Source organism: Pistacia vera, unplaced genomic scaffold, assembly GCF_008641045.1.
Source record: "Pistacia vera cultivar Batoury unplaced genomic scaffold, PisVer_v2 Contig260, whole genome shotgun sequence".
In the NCBI taxonomy this organism is placed as follows: Eukaryota; Viridiplantae; Streptophyta; class Magnoliopsida; order Sapindales; family Anacardiaceae; genus Pistacia; species Pistacia vera.
The window spans coordinates 1,140,920-1,161,743 of NW_022196069.1; the positions used below are offsets into that span (position 1 = coordinate 1,140,920).

At 38.8% G+C, this 20,824-nt stretch overlaps 1 long non-coding RNA gene and 1 pseudogene across 2 annotated transcripts; both read left to right on the forward strand.

Moving 5' to 3' along the window:
- Positions 1-16,568, forward strand: part of LOC116132810 — a 30,284-nt pseudogene extending 13,716 nt beyond the window's left edge.
- Positions 16,569-16,698: 130 nt separating this feature from the next.
- LOC116132833 lies at positions 16,699-19,805 on the forward strand. 2 transcript variants are annotated; one of them, XR_004128455.1, is made up of 4 exons: positions 16,699-16,832; positions 17,901-18,587; positions 19,277-19,365; positions 19,480-19,805. It is a non-coding gene; the product is annotated as an uncharacterized LOC116132833 (long non-coding RNA). The 2 variants fall into 2 exon arrangements; XR_004128454.1 differs by having other exon boundaries at positions 19,293-19,365.
- Positions 19,806-20,824: the final 1,019 nt, after the last annotated feature.

Below are 20,824 nucleotides of genomic sequence, written 5' to 3' on the forward strand. Positions count from 1 at the left end.
GCGATATGTTCGCGAACCGTTGGCTCTTGTCATACTTTTTCACAAAGTTGTAGGTATCCTCTTGGATTAGGGGCCAATAATACTCTTGACAAACAACTTTGTTGGCGAGAGATCGCGCGGTCGTGTGATTACCACAGATCCCTTCATGTATCTCTCTCATGATATAGTCTGCTTCTTTATCGGTTACACATCGGAGGAGAGGGGCACTAAACCCTTGCTTGTACAATTGATCTCCTATAAGTGTGTAACAAGCAGCTCTAGTTTGCATGGTTCTTGCCTCGAACTTATCGTTGGGCAAGGTCCCATCTCGGAGATACTAAATTATTGGGGTCATCTAGGAAACTGACTCGGTCATATTCATGGCCTGTTCGGGCATGCTAATACTAAGGATCTCTATGAACCAAACAAGAATACTCTCTGACGCATCTAAGTCCAGCGACGAGGCTATCTTTGCCAAGACATCTGCGATAGAATTACTGTCTCTGGGGATCTGAGTGATCATGAAGTGCTTGAGTGGCTTGAGCGCGGCCTTAGCTTTCTTCATATAACTGATCATATTTTCTTCCTTAGCCTAGTATTCCCCCAAGATCTAGTTAATAACCAGCATGGAGTCACTATGGATGCTAATCGTGGTTGATCCCATTTCTCTTGCCAACCATAGACCAGCGAGCAAGGCCTCATACTCAACCACGTTATTGGTCGCTTTGAACCCAAACCAAAGAATACCATGAATGTGAGTCCCTTCGGGACTAAGGAGGAGAAGGCATGCCCCGACCTTTTTCCTGTTCGAGGATCCATCGATATAGAGGCTCTAGGTTGAAAGATTCTGAACGGTTTTCTGTTTGACTTCACTGGCCTGCTACTCGAATTCCTAAATCAATTGATATGAAAATTTTGAGATGAAATCGGTAATAGCTTGCCCTTTGATGGTTGCTTTCGGTATGTACTGCAGATCGAACTGACTTAGTTCCATAGCCCACTTGAACAACTTACTCGAAGCCTCTGGTTTCTAAAGGACTTGCTTGAGCAGATAGTTGGTCAATACATGGATTTTGTGGGCATGAAAATAAGGTCACAACTTCCTAGAGGCGATCAGCAGGTCATAAGCTAATTGCTTCATTTCTAGATACCACATTTCGGCGTCTAGCAGACGCCTATTCGCGTAATATACTGGCCATTAGACACTGTCTTCCTCCTAAATTAGAGCTGCACTGACTGCATACTGAGAGACAGACAAATACAGGAGAAGAATTTCTTGAGGGAAAGGCTTTGACAAAAGATGTGGCTTTCCGAAGTGCTTTTTAATGCTTTAGAATGCCTATTTGCACTTGGAAGTCCATTCGAATTTTTTGTTGGCCCTGAGTATATTAAAGAACGACAAGCAGCGATATGTTGCCTTTGATATGAAGTGACTGAGTGCTGTTATTCGCCCATTGAGACTATGAACCTATTTTCGGTTAGTCGGGCTTTTCATATCGAAGAGAGCTTGGATCTTTTCGGGGTTGATCTCTATTCCCCTCTAGTTAACCATGTACCCTAGGAATTTCCCCGAGAATACTCCGAATGAATATTTGAGAGGATTGAGCTTCATTCTGTACCTCTGAAGTATACCAAACATCTCAGCAAGATGTGCTATGTGATCTGAAGTGACATGCGATTTGACCAGTATGTCATCAACATAGACTTCCATTAATTTTCTGATCTGCTCAGAAAACATCCGATTAACCAGTCATTGGTAAGTTGTCCCAGAGTTCTTTCGGTCGAAGGGCATAACCTTGTAGCAATACAGCCTTCGATCTGTGAAAAATGAGGTATGCCTTCGTCCGACGCATATATTGGAATCTGATTATATCCCGAGTAGGAGTCCATAAAACTCAACAGCTCATGCCTGGAGGTGGCATCAACGAGCTGGTTGATTCTTGGCAAGGGAAAGTTATCTTTCGGACAAGCTTTATTGAGGTCGATGAAGTCAACGGAAGTCCACTACTTGCCGTTAGACTTTTTTACCAAAACCGGGTTGGCAACCCAGCTCAGGTAGAGTACCTCCCAGATGGATCCGTGTAGTAGGAGATTATCTATCTCAACTTTTAAGACAGCATATCTCTCTGGATCCATTGCTTTTCTCTTCTGGCAGACCGGTCTGACCTCACTATCGATATTCAAGGTGTGGCATATGATATTTGGGCTAATTCTGACCATGTCAGCATGAGTCCATGCGAACACGTCGATATTTTCCCTGAGGAAGTTGGTCTGGTCGCTGGCGAGCTGGGGGTTGAGATTACTCCCAATTCTCAACACTCGTCTCAGCTCGTTCTGATCGACTGATACTTCAAATAGGTCCTCAACCGGCCCAATAGAAGGGCATTCCTGGATACGAGGATCCATGTTATCCTCAATTGGGTCAGGCTGTGGTTTGATCCGGCTGATCGTCATTACCTGTTCAGGGATGTCAAGTGGAGTGCCTTTTCCCTTGCACGCTATCTGCACTGTCCTTATATAGCAGTCGCAAGATGCGCGTTGAGATCCAGTTACTTCCTCTATTCCCATCGGGGTGAGGAACTTCATCTTTAGATGGTAGATCAAGGTGACTGCTTTGAAGTTTCTTAGCAGTGGTCGTCCCAAGATGCCATTGAAAGCGGACAGACAGTCCACCACTAGGAACTCGGTAATTTTGGTCACCTCGTTGGTGTCACCCAATGTGACCAAGAGTGAGATTGTCCCCTTGTGGATCAGGTGATCCCCGATGAAACCATATAGAGGGATGGAGGCAGGCTTCAGATTGGCCTCATCCAGTTTCATCATTTCGAAAGCTTGCTGGAACAAGATGTTCACAATGCTTCCGTTGTCCACCAGCATTTGATGAACCTTGCACCGCCCTATTTTGGGCGTGATGACGAGAGCATCATCATGGGGATGATGTAATCGTATTGCATCTTTCTCAAAGAAGGTGATTTCCTCCTCTCTATGAACCTTTGCTGGTCGCAGTGTCGTGCTCATCGCACTTATGGGATCATGACGGGCTGCGCAAGTATACCTTTCATGGGCACCTCGCGAATTCCCTGGGAGATGTGGTCCCCCAAAGATGATCCCAACACTGTAGAGACTTTTATGACTACGATGCTTCTTGCCTGGTTCCTCTTGATTTTTCTCTTAAACGAGAGCAGAGTCATCGATGTACTCTTTGAAGTGCCCCTACTTAATGAGGTCATCAATTGCTTGCTTGAGGGCTCGACACTCATCGGTATGATGCCCATTATCCCGATGATAGCAACAATATTTTTTATTGCTTCTAGCTGAAGAGGGATTTTTCATGTGCTCTTCTAACTTATCAAGGATGGTCGAGAATGAAGGATTCAGAGGGGTGTACTGACTCTTGTCGCGATCGCGATAAGGAACTAGGGCGTAGGATTTCTTGGGCTCATATCGCTGCTTCTTTCCTTTTCGCTAATTGTCATTAGCTCATTTGTGATTAGCCCTCCTGTTCTCTCCCCGATCGGGAGCATTGCCTGAAGGACCGAGGTCGTGGCGGTTGAGCGCCGCCACAAAGTTTTCAATGCGGAGATACTTTTCTGTAAGGTTGTAGAAGCGGGTGAGGGAAACATCGTCCTCAGATTGTAGCTCCTTCCACAAATTCGTCTACGGGCGAACTCTCGCAATAATGAGAGTCCGAACGAACTCTTCGGGAGTGTGAGCTACTTTATGGAGCTCCTTGTGGAACCTGTTAATATAAGATTGGAGGAGCTCATCCCTCTCTTGCCTTATGTTGCTCAGGTAGCTTAAGGGCATTGAAAACTTCCTATTTGCTTGGAAGTGTCTTAGAAATGTCGAGGTCATCTGGGGCCACGAGCTGACTGATCCTGCTAGGAGCGACTTGGACTATCGCTTGGCATGAGAGGTAAGAGTTATTGCCAAGCAACAGCATTTTGCCCAGTCAGAGACTTGGTGGAGTTCCATAACTGGTATAGATGATCCTGCGGATCAGAATTCCTATCGAATGCTCGCATGTCAGGCATTCTAAATCTTGATGGAATGGGATAAGCTAATACTGCTGGAGAAAAGGGAGACGCCTCTACGACCTGCCCTTACTCATTTCGTTGAGCCTTTAGCTGATCTATAGCTCGCTGTAGTTCCTCAATCTGAGGTAGCAGAGCTATCTGAGGATTCCTTTCCACAACGTTGGTTCGACCCTCACGGTTGCGTAGGTCAGATTCCTCCTCGCCTCGGCTGACAGGTCCGACCAATCTCGACACACGCTGGCTGGAGCCATATGATGGCATTGAATGGTTTAAGGAACTCTCTCGACCTCCACAATGGTACAAACCGACCCGCAGACGGTGGGAATCACTTGCACGACGATGATAAAAGTTGTCATTTTGGCAATAATGAGAATCTCCCTGCCTTGCACTTTTGTGGGAGTGCTCGTGCGATGTGACAAGAGACGGTTCGGACTGTGACATGTCATCGAGTTGCAATGCCATGGGTATTCTACCCAAGGCACGATCGGTGTTCGCTAGTCCCTCGAGCCCTTTGGGGCGCATGTGCGTCACTTGCTTTCCCTTTCTTTTACACACTACAGTGTGCGCGGTATGGGCTTTTGCCCTTTTTCACGCCTTCACACGACCTGCAAGCGTTTTTGGCGGTTGCACCACCTCATTTGATTCGGGTGGCACGACCCGATCCAATTGGTTCAGCCTTTGGCTTACCGTTTGGAGAGTATTGTTGAACCTCTTTAAGTAACTCATGACGGCTAGATCAAGCCGTGAGCTTGAAGGGATATCCCCCATTACATTTTGTTAGGCTGGGGGCACTTCGAGAGAAATGTCCTCCTGTACCTGAGGGATTTCTTCATTGCCATAGTTGGTTCGCTCAGATTCGAAACCGTGAGCCATTTGCTGTAGTGGGACCGATTAGTAAGAGATTCTTTTGATGAAGAACATGTACTAAATCAGGCTTTCATTCTATCACCAAACTGTTGATGCTTGATTTTGACACCAACTATTCGCACATGAGAAATGCTGAGTGGGCTCAGAAGTCACACGTGATTATGGAAGTGTTTAGTTGAATAAAGGGAGAAGAATAATGTTTAAAGTGGTTCAGATGCTCACAAGGCGAATCCTATGTCCACTGATATTGTATTAATGAGTGAAGTCAGGTCGCGCTCAGCGAACTGAGTTATAGTTTGGAGAATACAAGAGAGAGAGAATAAGTTTTTCTATTGTGAAAGTAGCCAATCCCCCAAATGGGAGAGAAGTCCTCTATTTATACTGGGATGAACCAAGGTAATGATTACTAAATCTGCGAGTGGGGTAGATGTCGTGCAAATCCATCTTTGCGTCCCATTGCTCACCTGCCCACGTGATTTCCTCGACTTGTACAGGGATTGGACATGTGGACCGTTTCCAACCATTCGCCAACCTAGTGTACACCTACTACACTGGTAGGAGCATGCCACTCACGTCATCACGCGATGTGGCTGCATCTGAGCGGTTGTAGAACCTTCTTAAGCTCTGACCATCCATGCTGACAAGGTTTCTGCATCAGCCCAACTTTTCTAGGCATAACACAAATAAAGAATCATTTACTGTATCCTATCTCGTAAACTCATGTGGGTTCTCTCAAGAATCTGTTTTAGCACTTTCTGAACATGTTCAATTTGAATCCTTAAAAAGATCAGACTCAGTTATTGTCTTGTTCAAGAACCATGGTTCCTTAGAAACATAATTTCAAATATAATAAAAAATTTACCAAAAATGCTTTAGCCAGTGCTGAGAATACCCTTTTGCCCAAAATTAAGTTTTTCTACTCCAACAAAGGCTTCTCAAACACTGAACTTATGCCCTCATATTTTAACTAGAAGCTTAGAAAACCGTATAGTCCCTAGTTTCAAAACCGTCTAGTCCCTAGTTTCAACTTCCTTAAGAGTAATGTGCTTCAATCTCGTGAGAAGACTATTGGTGCTTTTAAACGCACTCCTATATTCTTTATATGGATCTTGAAACTTATATAGCACCTAACATTGACATTTTTGTGATATTATGGTGTGCGTGAGGCCAAGATTTCCAGGTTTTTGTGTCATTGGCCTCACTCATTCTTAGTGAAATCGTACGTGTTTAAAGAAATTGTGAAGGAAGTCAAGGAAATGGGTATCACTGTATCAGTGCTTTGAAGATACAATTTGTTCTAGCCATTGTAACGAAGACAATAATGAGCAAGTCGCTGTGGGAAAGGAAACTCGATGTTTATAAGACATGGGGTTGGTCTGACAAAGAGTTTTTAGCAGCATTTACAAAGTATCCATGGTGTTTGATGGCATCTGTGGATAAGATTACGGCGGCAATGGACTTTTTGTAAACAAGATGGGTTGAGATTCTTCCATTATCCCAGAACGCCCAATACTTATTACAATGAGCTTGGAGAAGAGGCTTATACCAACAGTTGCAATAATTCAGTTTCTGTTATCGAAAGGTTTGATCAATAAGATAAATAGTTTGATTTGTATGTTTGAGTAGCCTGAAAACACCTTCCAGTACAAATCTATGAATTATTATGATGAAGCTCTCTAGTTATTGAAGTTGTACCAAGAGGAGTTGAATCCTTCAGAAAAGGCAAAACGATCATTGGGTAGAAACATGGATGCACTATCTGTAAGAGTCCTCACATTGTAAAATCCAAGTAGTTGGCTTCCTGCAATTTTTGTTTTCCTGTTGTTCTTTGTCTCTTGGACAAAAGCATGATATTTTGATGCATGATTTTGTATCACTAGATTCTCTGGTCTTGCTCACTCTTAGTTACATGTATCTAGTTTCAATAGTTATCTTTAGTTTTGCTTTATCAGGTTCTAAATATATTCATTTTGAAACTCCAGAAATGGCTGATTCAATTCTCAACTTTTTCGAGAAACATGGTTTCTGGAAACCTCAGATTTCAATCCTTATCAACAAACTCCCAACATTGCTTGTGTCTAGTCACGAGAAAACCCTTTTGCCAAAACTAGATTTTTTTCACTCCAAAGGCTTCTCTAACCTTGACATTACTAGAATACATGGTTGAAGAAGAGATTCTAGCAGCATATTGGAAACACCCTTGGGGTATGATGACATTATCATAATGGACCAGAAAACAAAATTAATTTTAAACAATAAATTTGAAGCAACTTAGAGCGTATTTAGCTAAGTTTATGAAAATTAGCTTATAAGTAACTAGTGTTTATAAGCTAATTTAAGTTTACAAGCATCTAATATTTAAACAATTACGTATTTGGTTCAAATACTTATAAGTGACTGATAAGTAATTGATATGTTTGGGTAATATGTAGTTTATAAGTACATTTTATTATTAAAATGACTAAAAAAGCTATTACTGTAACGCCCCACTTGAGGTACGTTGTTATTGTTTCCTCTTTCGCCCTTAATCGAGTTGGTTGTTGTTATATTTGTTTGTTTGAGTGTTATTTGATTGTTGCCCTGAATTTTGGTTGAAAATAGAAGAATTTGAGTGTACCAAGCTTCGCCGGGGCGAAGAAGAATCTTCGCCGCGGCGAAGATGGGTTGAACCAAGGGTGAAACTCTCTGGACAGTTTCGCCGCGGCTACAAAGGTTTCTTCGCGCGGCGACAGGCCGAATAAAATGTTGGTTGAGTTTAGACATTTCTTCCCTAAGGACATTTTGACCTTTCTACCCCTTTTTAGCAGGAAAAGTGGGGAGTTAATTGTAAGGATTTTTCATGGAGAATGTGTTGATATGGGGGTGAGTTTGTAATGAATCAAAGGATATAGATGAATTCCCAAAGAAGAGTAAGGGCAATATGGGAATGCTTTGTTATACATTTCATTAAAGGGATTAGAATTAACAAAACCCCTCATTTCTTCTCCTCAAACGCAGCACTCCATTCTTCTTCCCTCACTCACTTCTCTTCTCTCTTGATCAAGATTTCCAAGGTTTTGAAGTGTTTGGGGTGGAAAAAGCAACCCAAGGCTTCCTAAGGTAAGAATCTCTACTTAAGTTGTGTGATTTGGGAGTTTTAACCATATTGAAATTTGAGGGTTTTCATTCTTTTGTTTAAGAGTAGAGAGAATAGTCAAGAAAACCAAGTGGAAGAAGTTTGGTGAGTCTCTCCATAGCAAGTAAGTAAACCCAACCCAAGTTGAGATATGAAATTTCTTGATTAGGTTAATAGTATGATGTATGTATGTGAAATACATGTGATATGCCATGTATGGATGTATGAATAGGATTTCTATGCTTTGAATGTTAATACCTTGTAAATATGAGAAATGGATTGTTGGATTGGCAAGGTAGTTGAGATGGATTTGAAGGTGTTTATGGAACCCTTTTTGGAAGTGTTTTATTGACAGGTTATTATGACTTTGTGAAGGGGTTTTTCCCCATTTTGGATGGTTAAAAAGTTTTAGATTCATGGCTATGATAGATTATTATGTGCACATGAGTGTTTGATGAAATGTCTAATAGAGAATTGAGTGTGAGTAATGAACCTTAATTCTTGCAACTTTGCATGTTGGCATTTCACAAGTGCATTAGTAGAGATGAATCATCCATGTGCATTGTTATATGCATTGACAAGTGACCTAAGAAAGAGTAGGGAACTTGTGTATAGAAATACCCTATGAGTAGAGAGCTTAGTGAGTAAAATTATCTCAAGGGTAGAGAGCATTGAAAAATGCTACAACGAATGAGCTAGAAGAGTAGTATAGTTGGATGATGCTTTGTGATCATCACCCGACCGTATGGTACGGATTGATGCTTTGTGATCATCATCCGAATAACCCTTAAGATGGTCGATGCTTGTGATCGTCACCCAATGAGTAATAGAATGGGGTAAATGCTTGGTGAACGTTACCCAAAATTCATGAGGAACGGGTAGATACTTTGTGACCACTACCCTATTAGTTAAGAGATATGTAGGTTGATGCTTTGTGATCATCATCCACACGCTAGTAGAAGTGGTTAATGCTTTGTGATCATTACCCGATAGTGACTAGAGACGGGTAATGCTTGGTGATCATTACCCAATTCATGAGGAACGGGTAGATGCAGGTTGATCTCATCCGATAGTTAGGAGGAACCGAGTTGGTGCTTTGTGATCCTCCACTCGGTAGTCACTAAGAAAGGTTTGGTACTGTGTGAATTCCACCCGATAGCCATGAAAGTGAGATGGTGCTGTGTGAACGCCATCCGACCGTACCTCCGGTAAGATGAGGCCATGATGTTATTGAAACAGAAATAGAAAACGAATATAAAAGAAAGAATTAAGAGTCACACACGAGGACAGACAGTTAGAGAGTTTTACTTACTGAGCATATTTGTGCTCACCCCGTTATTTTCCTTTGTGATGCGTCTAGGTGATGATGCGGTTGAGGCGTCGCGCGCGAGGAGCAATAGCTACACTTGTTCCCCTATTTTGTCTTTTAAAATGCACTTTTGTAAACAGTAACCTTTGTTGTATAAAGAAATGTGAATTGTAATGAAAAGAAACATTTTGGGCCCAATTTTCCATTGTTAATTGCATGCATTGTACTAGTTTTCATAGGTGTTACAATTACATTATTAAAAATAAAGGTATACCATGAAATTTTAAAATTAAAAAAGGATAATGTGATAATATATTTGGTTAAAGCTTGTAATAAAAAAAAAAAAATGATCATCCCTCCCAATTTATTTCTTTTAGCTTATAATCCCAAAAAAGTTATAATAAAACAGGTTTAGTTTAATTTTAGAGTTTATAACTAATTTAACCAGCTTGTAAACTCAGACAAACACTCATTAATTGATTTCATGATTTAATTTAAAGGTTAAGACTCTCATATAAAAGTATTTTTTATTTATTTATTGTAATGAATTATCGTTGTCAATCGTCAATGGTCAAAAATATGTTCATCCCAAACAAATTATAGGTGAAGCCCGAGAAGCCCAATAGTGCCGAGGTCGGTTGGGCTTTGGGCTTTAATAATAAATTTTGTTTCTTCTCAAAACCATTTCAACTTTCAAGAACTTAACGTTAAGTTAAATAAAATTCTTAATGGACTGGGCTTCAAGGTTATATAGAATTTCTTGTTCTATGAATTACCGAAGTTTTGCCGCGCCGCTCATAATATTCGAGGTTTCAGTTTTTTCCCCCTGTTCAACTTAAACGATTTCTACAATAGGCTAGCTTTCTGAAGGAGATGCTGGACATAAGGTGAAGGTAAGTGTATTCTATATTTTTGCAATCATGGCATTTAATTTTCTTCGCAGAACTTTAGTTCAGAATCATGGCAGTACACTGTTAGTGCTTCACTAAACCATGGATTTCAAGATTTTTTTAATCCAATATTTGTCAAACATGTCTCCACCACTCAAATGAGCAACCTTTTACAGTCTCTTACCTCATTAATCATGTGGGTTGTCGCCAGAATCTGCTTTAAAAACATCCAAAAAATTTCAATTGGAAACCCCGAAAAAGCTGACTTAGTCCTCACCTTGCTCGAGAACAGTGGTCTCAGCACCCAATCTCTGACCTAATCAGAAGACGCCCATCACTGCTTTTGTCCAATCCTGACAAAGTCTTCTGCCCAAACTTGAGTTTTTTCACTCCAAAGGCTTCTTAAGTACAGTATTGCCACTGTTTTAAGTCGGTGCCCTAGTATCTTGCTAAGTAGCTTAACAACCGTATAATCCCTTCCTTTACTTACCTTAGTAACTTGATTCAATCTGCTGAAAAGGTTATTACTTTAATTAAACGAGTTCCTTCTATTGTTTGTTGTGATCTTCAATTTTTTGTTGCGCCTAAAGTCAAAGTTTTGCGAGATATTGGTGTACCTGAAACACAATTGCTAGGTTACTTTGTAAATGGTCTATTGTATTAATAAAATATTCCGCCGTTTTGATGAGACTGTGGACTTTTGAAAAAATGGTATGGATCCTTTAAGGTCCCAGTTTGTCCAAGCTATTGTTGTAATGTCAACGATGTCCAAATCCGAGTGGGATAAGAAGGTTGATGTTTCAAGAGGTTACATTGGTCTGAGGAAGAGATTCTTGCTGCATTTCAGAAGCACCTTGGTGTATATGACATCCGAGGATAAGATAAGGTGGCGGTGATGACATTTTTTGAACAAAATGGGTTGGGAGCCTTCTGCCTTGCCCAGCGGCCAATTCTTCTTTCATTGAGCCTGGAGAAGAGAGTTATTCCTCGTGCTTCAGTTGTTCTGTTTCTATCATCCAAAGGTTTGCTTAAGACCAATTTAATCTCGGCTACACCCTATAGCATTGTATGAAGCCTTCCTGCAGAAGTTCGTGAATGGCTATGATAAAGCTCCCCAACTAAAGAAGCAATTTGCTATAAGGGCAAAACTTTTGCCAAAACTTGAGTATTTTCACTCTAAAGGTTTCTCAAGGCCTGATCTTGCAAATTTTTTATGGTCGAACACTACAATCTTGCAAAGAAGCTTAAAGAACCATTTAATCCCTGCCTTTACTGACCTCACTAATTTGCTTCAATCTACTGAAAAGGCTATTACTGTTGTTAACGCAAGCCAGGTATTCTTACCGTGATTTAAAAATTAGTGTTTCACCGAAAGTTATTATTTGCGTGATATTGGTTGTGCCTGCCTCACGAATTGTGATGTCACTTCATACCTGGCCTAGCATCTTTGAATGCACTTTAACCGTTTTCAAGAGATGTGGACTTGGTAAGAAAATGGTGTATAATCCATTAAGGTTCTGTTTGTCAAAGCTATTGTTACAGTGTCATGATGTCCAAATCCGAGTGGGATAAGAGGTTGATGTTTACAAGGTTTGCATTGGTCTGAGAAGAGATTCTTGCTGCATTTCAGAAGAATCCTTGGTGTATGATGACATCCGAGGATAAGATAATGGCGGTGATGACTTTTTTGTGAACAAATGGGTTGGGAGCCTTCTGCCATTGCCAAGCGGCCAATTCTTCTTTCATGACTGGAAGAGAGAATTATTCCTCGTGCTGCAGTTGTTCATTTTCTTCATCCAAAGGTTTGCTTAAGACCATTTTGTCTCGCTTACACCGTTAATATGTGTGAAAAGACCTTCTTGCAGAAGTTTGTAAATTGTTACATGAAGGTCCCCAGCTAAAGAAACTGTACAAAGAGACTGGATCTTTCAAGGAAGAGAAACTGATTAGTATTTTCAGATAGGAATGCAGCATTTGTAACATGTCTACATTTGAAACCTGCTTCAATCTAGCGAAAAGGCTATCACTGCTATGAAAAAACTGTCCATGCATTGTTGACGTGATCTTCAAATGAATTGCAAGTAATGTTGTTAGTGAAAGATCAATCTTTCAATCAATTCTACTGCACCTAAAGTCAATTATTTGCGAGATAATTGTGCCTGAATCTTATTGTTATGTTACTTGGTAATGGTCTCTCATTTGTACATATCAGTGACGTCGTTTTGAAGAGATTGTGGACTCGGTAAAGGAAATGGGCATCAATCCTATAAGATCACAGTTTTTTATTGCTATTGCGGTATGTTGTTACTTCCCAAATCGGAGTGGGATAAGAAATGATGTGTACAAGAGGTGGGGTTGGTCTGAGGAAGAGATTCTTATAACATTTTGAAAGAGTCCTTGGTGATGTATGACTTCATCGTGGATAATTATGAGAGTGATGGACCATTTTGTTTACAAAAAGGGTTGGGAGCCTTCTGTCATTGTGAAGCAGTCATTTCTTCTTTCACTTATAGCTGGGAGAAGAGGTTTGTGAATTGTTATGATGAAGCATCCGAGCTAATGAAGCTGTACAGAAAAGCTTCATCGTTCAAAGAATGTAAATTGAAGAAGCAGCATTTGTAATATGTTTACATCATAATGAATGATACAAGTGATGGCATTTTCTGTGTTTACTTCATCTTGTATTCTGTATTCACTTCGGCTTCAGTTCTAGTGATACAGCCATTTAGTCCAGACTGATTTGTAATTTCACTTGTGTTTAACTGGTAGTGGTTGGTTAGGAAATCAATTCTACTGCAATAAAATATATTCTCCCAGAAATCTAAATTCTACACCTAAAAAAATTAACTTTTTCAAGTTTTTTTACTGACTTCCGATATTGTTTGAGTCCCCCCGGGACATTTGTATGGTCAAAGCCATATTTTCAACTGATATTTTAAACTGAGTTGTCATAAAATGGAATAGATTGTAGAAGAATTATTGATTGAATAAAATAAAATAATAAATTTAGTTTAATAAGGTTCTAACATTATATTTACTACTTAAATTACTTGAGATGCCTATTCTATACAAGAGTATTAGTTATAAGTTAAGAAAAAAAGCCCCAATACAAATTGCCCAGGGCTTAGGACAATTACACCCCTTGAAACTGTCAAAAATATAATACCAAGCCCCTGCTTTTACTTTTTCCGTTAATTAATTTGTTATAAAAAAGAATTTAAATATTAAAAATAAACAAAAAATTAAAACGAAATTAAATAATAAACATAAATTTCAATCACAACGGCCCATTGGAGATCGTGCCGCGATCTGCAAATCGTTGGTCGCGATTTAACAGGGTGGGGGGTGTAATTGGTGTGTTTTGCAGTTACGGGTGACAAAGGTCAATTTTGAAGTTACGAGGGTTGTAATTGTCTTAAGCTCACTGCCCAAATAATATATTGCCATAATTTGAACGATGCGCTGGCGTTTTGGTGAGACCTATAATTATGTCAAGTCAGCCTGCAATTCTAAACTTACCAGGGTTTACTTTCATCTGTTCAAGATTTCAAGTTCGACGGGTCTCCAAATAGTGCGAGACTTTAAAGAAATTTTCTCAATTCTCAAGCATAGGTGAGTTATTCAATCACTTTTGCAACTACGATGTTTAATTTTTTCTTCGGAAATTTACTTCATAGTCATGGTAGATACGCTAACTTAGCTTTATTAACCCTAATAAATTTCAAGTTTTTTCCTGTCCAATTTTGTCAATACATCTCTACCAACTCAAATGAACAATCCTTTACCGTTTCATACCTTATATTTCAGGTGTTTGTCTTCTGAATCTGCTCTAAAGACATCCAAAAAGTTCAATTTGATACTCCAGAAAAACCAGACTTAGTGGTAAACTTTTTCAAGAGCAATGGCTTCTCAGAATCCCAAATTTTAGACCTCTCAGAAAGCGCCCAAAACTTCTTTTGTCAATCCTGAGAAAACCCTCTGCAAAACTTATTTTTTTCACTCCAAAGGCGTTTCAAGTCCCGTTCTTGCAAAACTTTTATGTCGGGACCCTAAACTCTTACATACGAGCTTAAAAAACCAAATACCCCTTCCTTCATTACCAAATAATTCTGTATTCACTTCGGCTTCAGTTCAGTCATACAGCGCATTTAGTCCAGATTTCACTTGTGTTTAACTGGTAGGGTTGATTAGAAATCAAATTCTACTGCACTAAAATTGAAATCTAAATTCTATACCTAAAAAAATATTTTTTTAAGTTTGTTATCTGACTGTCCAGATATTGTTTGAGCAGTAATACTAGACTTACCGACTCCCCCTACCGACTTTCTATCCAGCTGACGTGGCAGATGGCACCCTCATTTGCCACGTCATTCCATCCCCAAAATCAATAACTGTTTTTAGCAAAGTCGAGCCTACCAAATTCAAATATGCCTCCCAATTCATTTCCCCCAATAGTAAGAGAAGTAAAGAGAACCAAGGTAGAAACAACTTTTCCATTATATATTTCCATTTCTCAAAACCAACAGCCACAATAAAGGGGACATTTTATTTCAATGAAGAAAGGTTTATCAACCTTTGTTAACCCATAAACACGCACATAGGCAAGGAAAAAAGGTGCTCAAACAGCACAACAAAAGATAGGATTCTTTAAGTTGCCATTTAGAAATAATCTGGTTGGCGTTGTGGATTAACTTTTTGGTTTTGTTCATTTTGAAGCCTCTCTCTCCTTCTCAGGCTACCGTCGCCACGAAATACTAAATTCGCCGGCAAGCAGCCGCCGCCAAACTAGTTTTCACTCTATCTCGGGCCTCTCGCGCTGCTCTTTCTCTGTATGACGTCTTTCACAATTCTTAAGTTATTTATTCAATTATTAGGATTTCTTTTTCATAGTCTGTTAGTTTATTAGGGTTTTGCCCTTGTCATTGTTTTTGAGGCGGGTTGTTTATTAGTTTGGTTTAGGGCTTTTTTTTGCACTCAATTTTTCTTTTACGCACCTGCAATTTTTATTTTTTATTCCCTACACATTGATTTCAGTTTCTGTTTCAATCCACTCTTGTTGAATGTTCGGTTTTGCTTATCGTGTTTATCATATTCTAGGATAAGAAATTTCTTTAGTCCTCACTTGAGAAGCTTTACTCTTGTCGTTTAAGCATGGAGAAAATTTGATTGCTTTGATTGTAATTTGAGAATACTGTCCCGTAGAGCTTATAGATCGCTGAACTGAGGAATGAAGTTCTATGTATTCTTTGGTTACTGGATAAACAAAAATCAAGTAAAGAATCAAATCTGAACGGGCTTCGTGGTCAAATAGTGTCTTTATTTTTTCTGTATTATGTGTTGATGTAATTGCTCATACCTAAGCAATTCAAGAATGTGTACTGTCGTTTGGATTTGAATATGTGGTTGAAAACAAAAGGAACTAATGTGAATTTTTAATCATGCTATAATGCCTGAATATCTCATATTTTGTTAAAAGTATTTCAGACAATATTTATTTATTTTTATTTTAATTAAGTTCTTAATGGTGTGTTGTTTGGAAATGAAGAGTTTGGAACTTTAAAGAGACAGCATGATGGTTTCTGTATGAGTTCTATGATTAATTGCATGTTGTCAAGATTTATGTATAGTTTTTGCTCATGCTTGTGGATTTGATTCAAGCTAATTAAAGCTTTTTCTCTTCAGTTGCAGTATATTATCAATTTCTATCAGAGAGAATGGTGTTGATGTTGATCATTATAAGGTACTGGGGTTACCTTCCGGTGAGGAAGGGGCTAAACTAAGTGAAAAAGAATATCAAAGCATATAAATTCAAGGCTTTAGAATTACACCCGGATAACGCCTGATGACCCGGATGCCCATGCCAATTTCCAAAAGCTTAAGTCGTCTTATGAGATTTGAAGGATGAAAAAGCCCGGAATTGTATAATGATCTTCCAAAATTAAACGTGAGAAGGAACAACGACTAGTGCGCAGGATGGAAGAAAGAGAAAAATGAGGTCTGATCTTGAGGAGAGGGAAAGGGCTGCTTTTGCTCCGGACCCGACTGTGAAAGCTCAACAGGAAGAGGAGAGGATTGCCAGGCAACTTAAGGAAGAGATGCAAGAATCAAATGCGCGCATGGAAGTAAAGGAGCGGCTGCAGCATCCGCTTTGTTTAAGAGACTAAACAAAGTGAGACTGGTGCTGGGGTTGCTGGGGCAGGTTTGGACAAGGAAAAGATGCTTAAGCGTCGGGGGAGAAGGTTGGAGAGGATTATACTGCAGAGAGGTTGAAAAAGATATTTCACAGTTTGGACAGGTTGAAGATGTGGTCATTAAGATTCCAAGAGAAAGGTTCTGCACTAGTTGTAATGTCCACCAAAGATGCCATGTGAGTTTGTTGAATAGGTTGATTCATTTTACCTTATGCAAGTTTGTAATACGTGATTACTTATTATTTGATATTATTTTGTTATAGGTTGCTGCTACAGGAAGTGTTTGTGGTAGTCTTTCAAACCCTTTGCTGGTTTTGCCTCTTCAACCAGCTGTAGCAACTGAATTACAAGTGCACAGAGTCGTGAGGAGACTGATGGCCTGAATAATTGGTAGGAGCTGGTTATCAAGCATATGAAGACACTGTGTTGCAAAAGCTCCAAATGGTGTGATTCATAATCTTTTTAATTTTCAATTGGTAGTTCAAATGCTCTTAGATTCAAAATAGAGTTTACTTTGACTGCATGGATTTTAAGGTGAAATCACCACATCAGACTTGAACTGTAGTTCTGAGTGATTAATGGTGGGGCTTACTTTATAACTGAGGGCTATACTTTTATTAGTTTCAGATGTGTATGATGTATGCTACACACGTTAATACACTGTTCCCACGTTCCCCTCCTCTCTCTCTCTGTCTCTCATTCCACTTGCATGTACGTTAAATCGTAAAGCTTTTAGTAATTAAATTGGCGAGCATGATTTTAATATACATTTATTTCGGTGAACTTGAGTGCAATTATCTCCTGTCAATGTTCTCCAAGTGTTCGTTTGATATAATGTTAAAGATTTTCATACTTTGGACTGTTTATATCCACCTTAGATTTTCTAAATAGCTTATATTTTCCTATCATCTGGAGTTTTCATTTCAATGAATCTATTTTTTGTTTCAGATCTAGAATTTACAGGTGCAACTTTCTAGTAGGTTTCTAAAGCATCAATGCTTTATGGATAAGTTAACTGGAAATACTTAGTGTTTCTTTGAAGGGGGCTTGGATAAACTTTTTGTCAATGCAAGGCTCCTCCACGAATCTTGTTATGTTTACATAACTACATTGCTGGAATTCTTTTCAAATTGTTAAAAGGTGTTGTAATATCAGTAGATTAGTGCCATGGGTGGATATAATCATACAATAACAGATTGTATTTTGGTAAAAAATTGGCATGTCGTTCACTAGTATTGGTATGTGATCTATTTACTACTGCTAATGCATGATTGAGGAGTTGGTACTAAAGCATGCTACATCTGCACCTAAATTATAGCATCTGCATGTAGTACAATTTGTGAAGCCTGAAAGTGGGATTATTGCTACTGTTGAGCCAGTCGATAGACTGATATGATGTGCCAGTGTGGGCCATGTTAAAGCCATAACCTTTTGTTACACTTTATTTTTAATTTATTCCTTTTTCGCTCCCATTTCTTGGTTTTGTAATGACTTGTCAATGCTTTTCAACAGGCTGCAAAAAGACAAAAGTGACAAGCAAAAGTGATGAGGAAGAGAATCTTGGATGGATCATGTGTCTCTGATCTTTTGGAACTCTTATTAAAGGCAAGGAATAACTTTCTCCCCTTGTTGCCCATGTCCCCATTTCCCTTCTTGCTTGCTTGTTTATCAGTAATACCAGACTCACCGACTTCCCCCTACCGATTTTCTATCCAGACTGACGTGGCAGATGCCACCTCATCTGCCACATCAGTCACTTACCACGTCATTCCATCCCCAAAAAAAAATCAATTACTGATTCGAGCCAACCAAATTCAAATCTGCCTCCCTAAATTCATTTCCCCCAAATTTGCAAACCCTAAAATTTTCCCCAAATCAATTCCAATTTCAGATATCCTAGCCACCACAGAAAACGGTTTCAGTCACACTCCATGCACGCACCACCACCGCACTCCAATTTCACCAACGTAGCCAAGCCAACCTTTCTCACTATCGCCTCTCTTTAATATTGATATGTTTCGCACCACCATATTTGAACTCCCTGCCAATCGTTTACCAACCCATCACAACAACAAACACCACAATCCAATTGAAGCCACAGTCGACAGCCGCACCACCACATTTCACCGTCGTCCTTTACCAATGCCACCAAAACGAGGTTGCCGGCAAGATAAAGGAACCAACATCATAGCCTGTAAGGTATGGATGTAACCATTTGGGTGGGCAGGTTATTGTTTTGGACTATGATGTTAGATTTTGTATTGAGGCAAACAAGTATTTCTTGGCTGCAGCTACAGACCGATCTTTCGTCATGATGGCTGTGAACCAGATTATTTCTAAATGGCCAATTTAAAGAATCCTATCTTTTGTTTGTGCTTGTTTAAGCACCTTTTTTCCTTGTCTATGTGCATGTTTATGGGTTAAGAAAGTTTGATAAATCTTTCTTTCATTGAAAATAAATGTCTCCTTTATTTTGGCTGTTGGTTTTGAGAGATGGAAATATTTAATGGAAAAGTTTGTCTTCTACCTTGGTTCTCTTTACTTCTCTTACTATTGATGTAAAGTAATTTTTATGGCATGGTCTGCTCATCTCACTTAACTTCCCTGTAAATGCATAATCGTTCAAGTTGATAACATTTAAGCTACTAAGCTTTAAGTTGACAACATTTAAGATGGTAAGCTTTAAGTATGAGTTTAAGTTGATAACATTTAAGCTGGTAAGCTTTAAGTATAGCCTCAATGCTACAAATTAATGAGTACTGGTTTTGAATTCTCCTCAAGGTGGTTTAATTTTAATGAATCCTTTAATTCATAATGATCGTATCACTATATTTGGGTCACATATGTGTTACGAATTACGGAAAATTATTTTTTTGTATTTTATTTAGGGTAATCTGTTTGCAGTATAGTACAAACGATGGAAGAGTGCAGTCAAAAGAAATCAGAGAACTCTTCTTCTCAATTCGAAGTCGTTGAGGTAATCTCTTTTTATTTAGTAATATGATTGTATTTTGTTTATGGTATTATTTCTACCTGTTTTTAAGTATTATTATATTCTAATTCTGGCTCTACTGTGATTTCGATAAATTAGGATAATAATAACCCAAAAGTACAAGTTATAAGAAGTGCAGAAGATGAATGGGAGCAAAGGACTTTGAAGTTGTAATTTGGGAGAGAGACTTATGTGTTTGTAATCTGGGCAGTGTGTTTGTAGTCTAGGCAGTGTGTTTTTAGTCTGGGCAATGTGTTTGGGAGGTGTTTGGGCAGTTTGTGCAGTTTGTGTACTTTGCACTGATCCATATTGATAATTGTAATATCACTAGTCTTTTATTTATACATTCAAGGTAAAATTTGTAACTTGAATTTCATTTCATAATCTAATTTTGAGGTGTATAATGCGTTCAGACTGCCAAAGAGTTGCTGCAACATCCTTTTTCTTTCTGATGATGCTTGAGTTTTGGATATACAGATTAGTTTAGCCTAATTCACTTTATTTGTTAATTGATTCTTTTATCCATATTTGATGTATGGTGAATCAAAGATTCATCTGACAATTGGATTTTTATGTGAATGAAATACAGTTAATTCTTTCATCATCCCATGGTTTAGTAAACCTTATGTCTCTATGTGATTCTCTGAATCTGTAATGATCTTCGTTGTGTTATTTAGTCAAATTTCAAATGGAAGTTATTTTCAGTTGTGACTTCTTTAGCACAATATTGTTGACTAATGACTATGCACTCTTGGATCATTATTGATTGCTTTAGTTTCAAGTTGACCATACAACTCAATCCGAGGAATATATATTGCAGTATTCAATGTTTATAATGAGAAAGATCAAAGACAAAACACAAAGAGTCTAGCACCCAAAATACTTTTTCAGCTCATAAAGATATTTTCTATCTATCAATGTGGCATTTCTCTGAAACTGAACCATATTTATAAATCTAACTCAACTCAAGACGTACACAGCAAAATATATACACTCTCTATCGATTAATGGAAGTACTTAACATTAACGGGCTTCCATAATTGTGGCAGTTACATCGTTGACAGAACAGTTCTCTAGCCTATTGGTAGATGAACTTTGGATGGAAGGCAAGAAAAGTTGTTCCAGGAGGTGGGGGGCAGCCCCTGACCATTAGCTGCACAAAGAAAAACATTAACTTCCTACACAGACAGCAGGAGAATAAGATATACTTTCACAGACAAAGAAAAACATTTACTTCGAAGTCCATATAAGCAATGTATATGCTATAATTCTTAACTGGGTGAAAAAGTAGTTTTATTGTCTATCCAGAAAAAATATATAATCGAAGGTTTGAAAATTCTGAATTATCAATAAAGAGCTTTCATACGAGTTATGTTGAATCATGCCTCCAAATATAGCTATAATGAATGTAAACTACTGTGAAATGCAAGTCTTACCAGGCGCT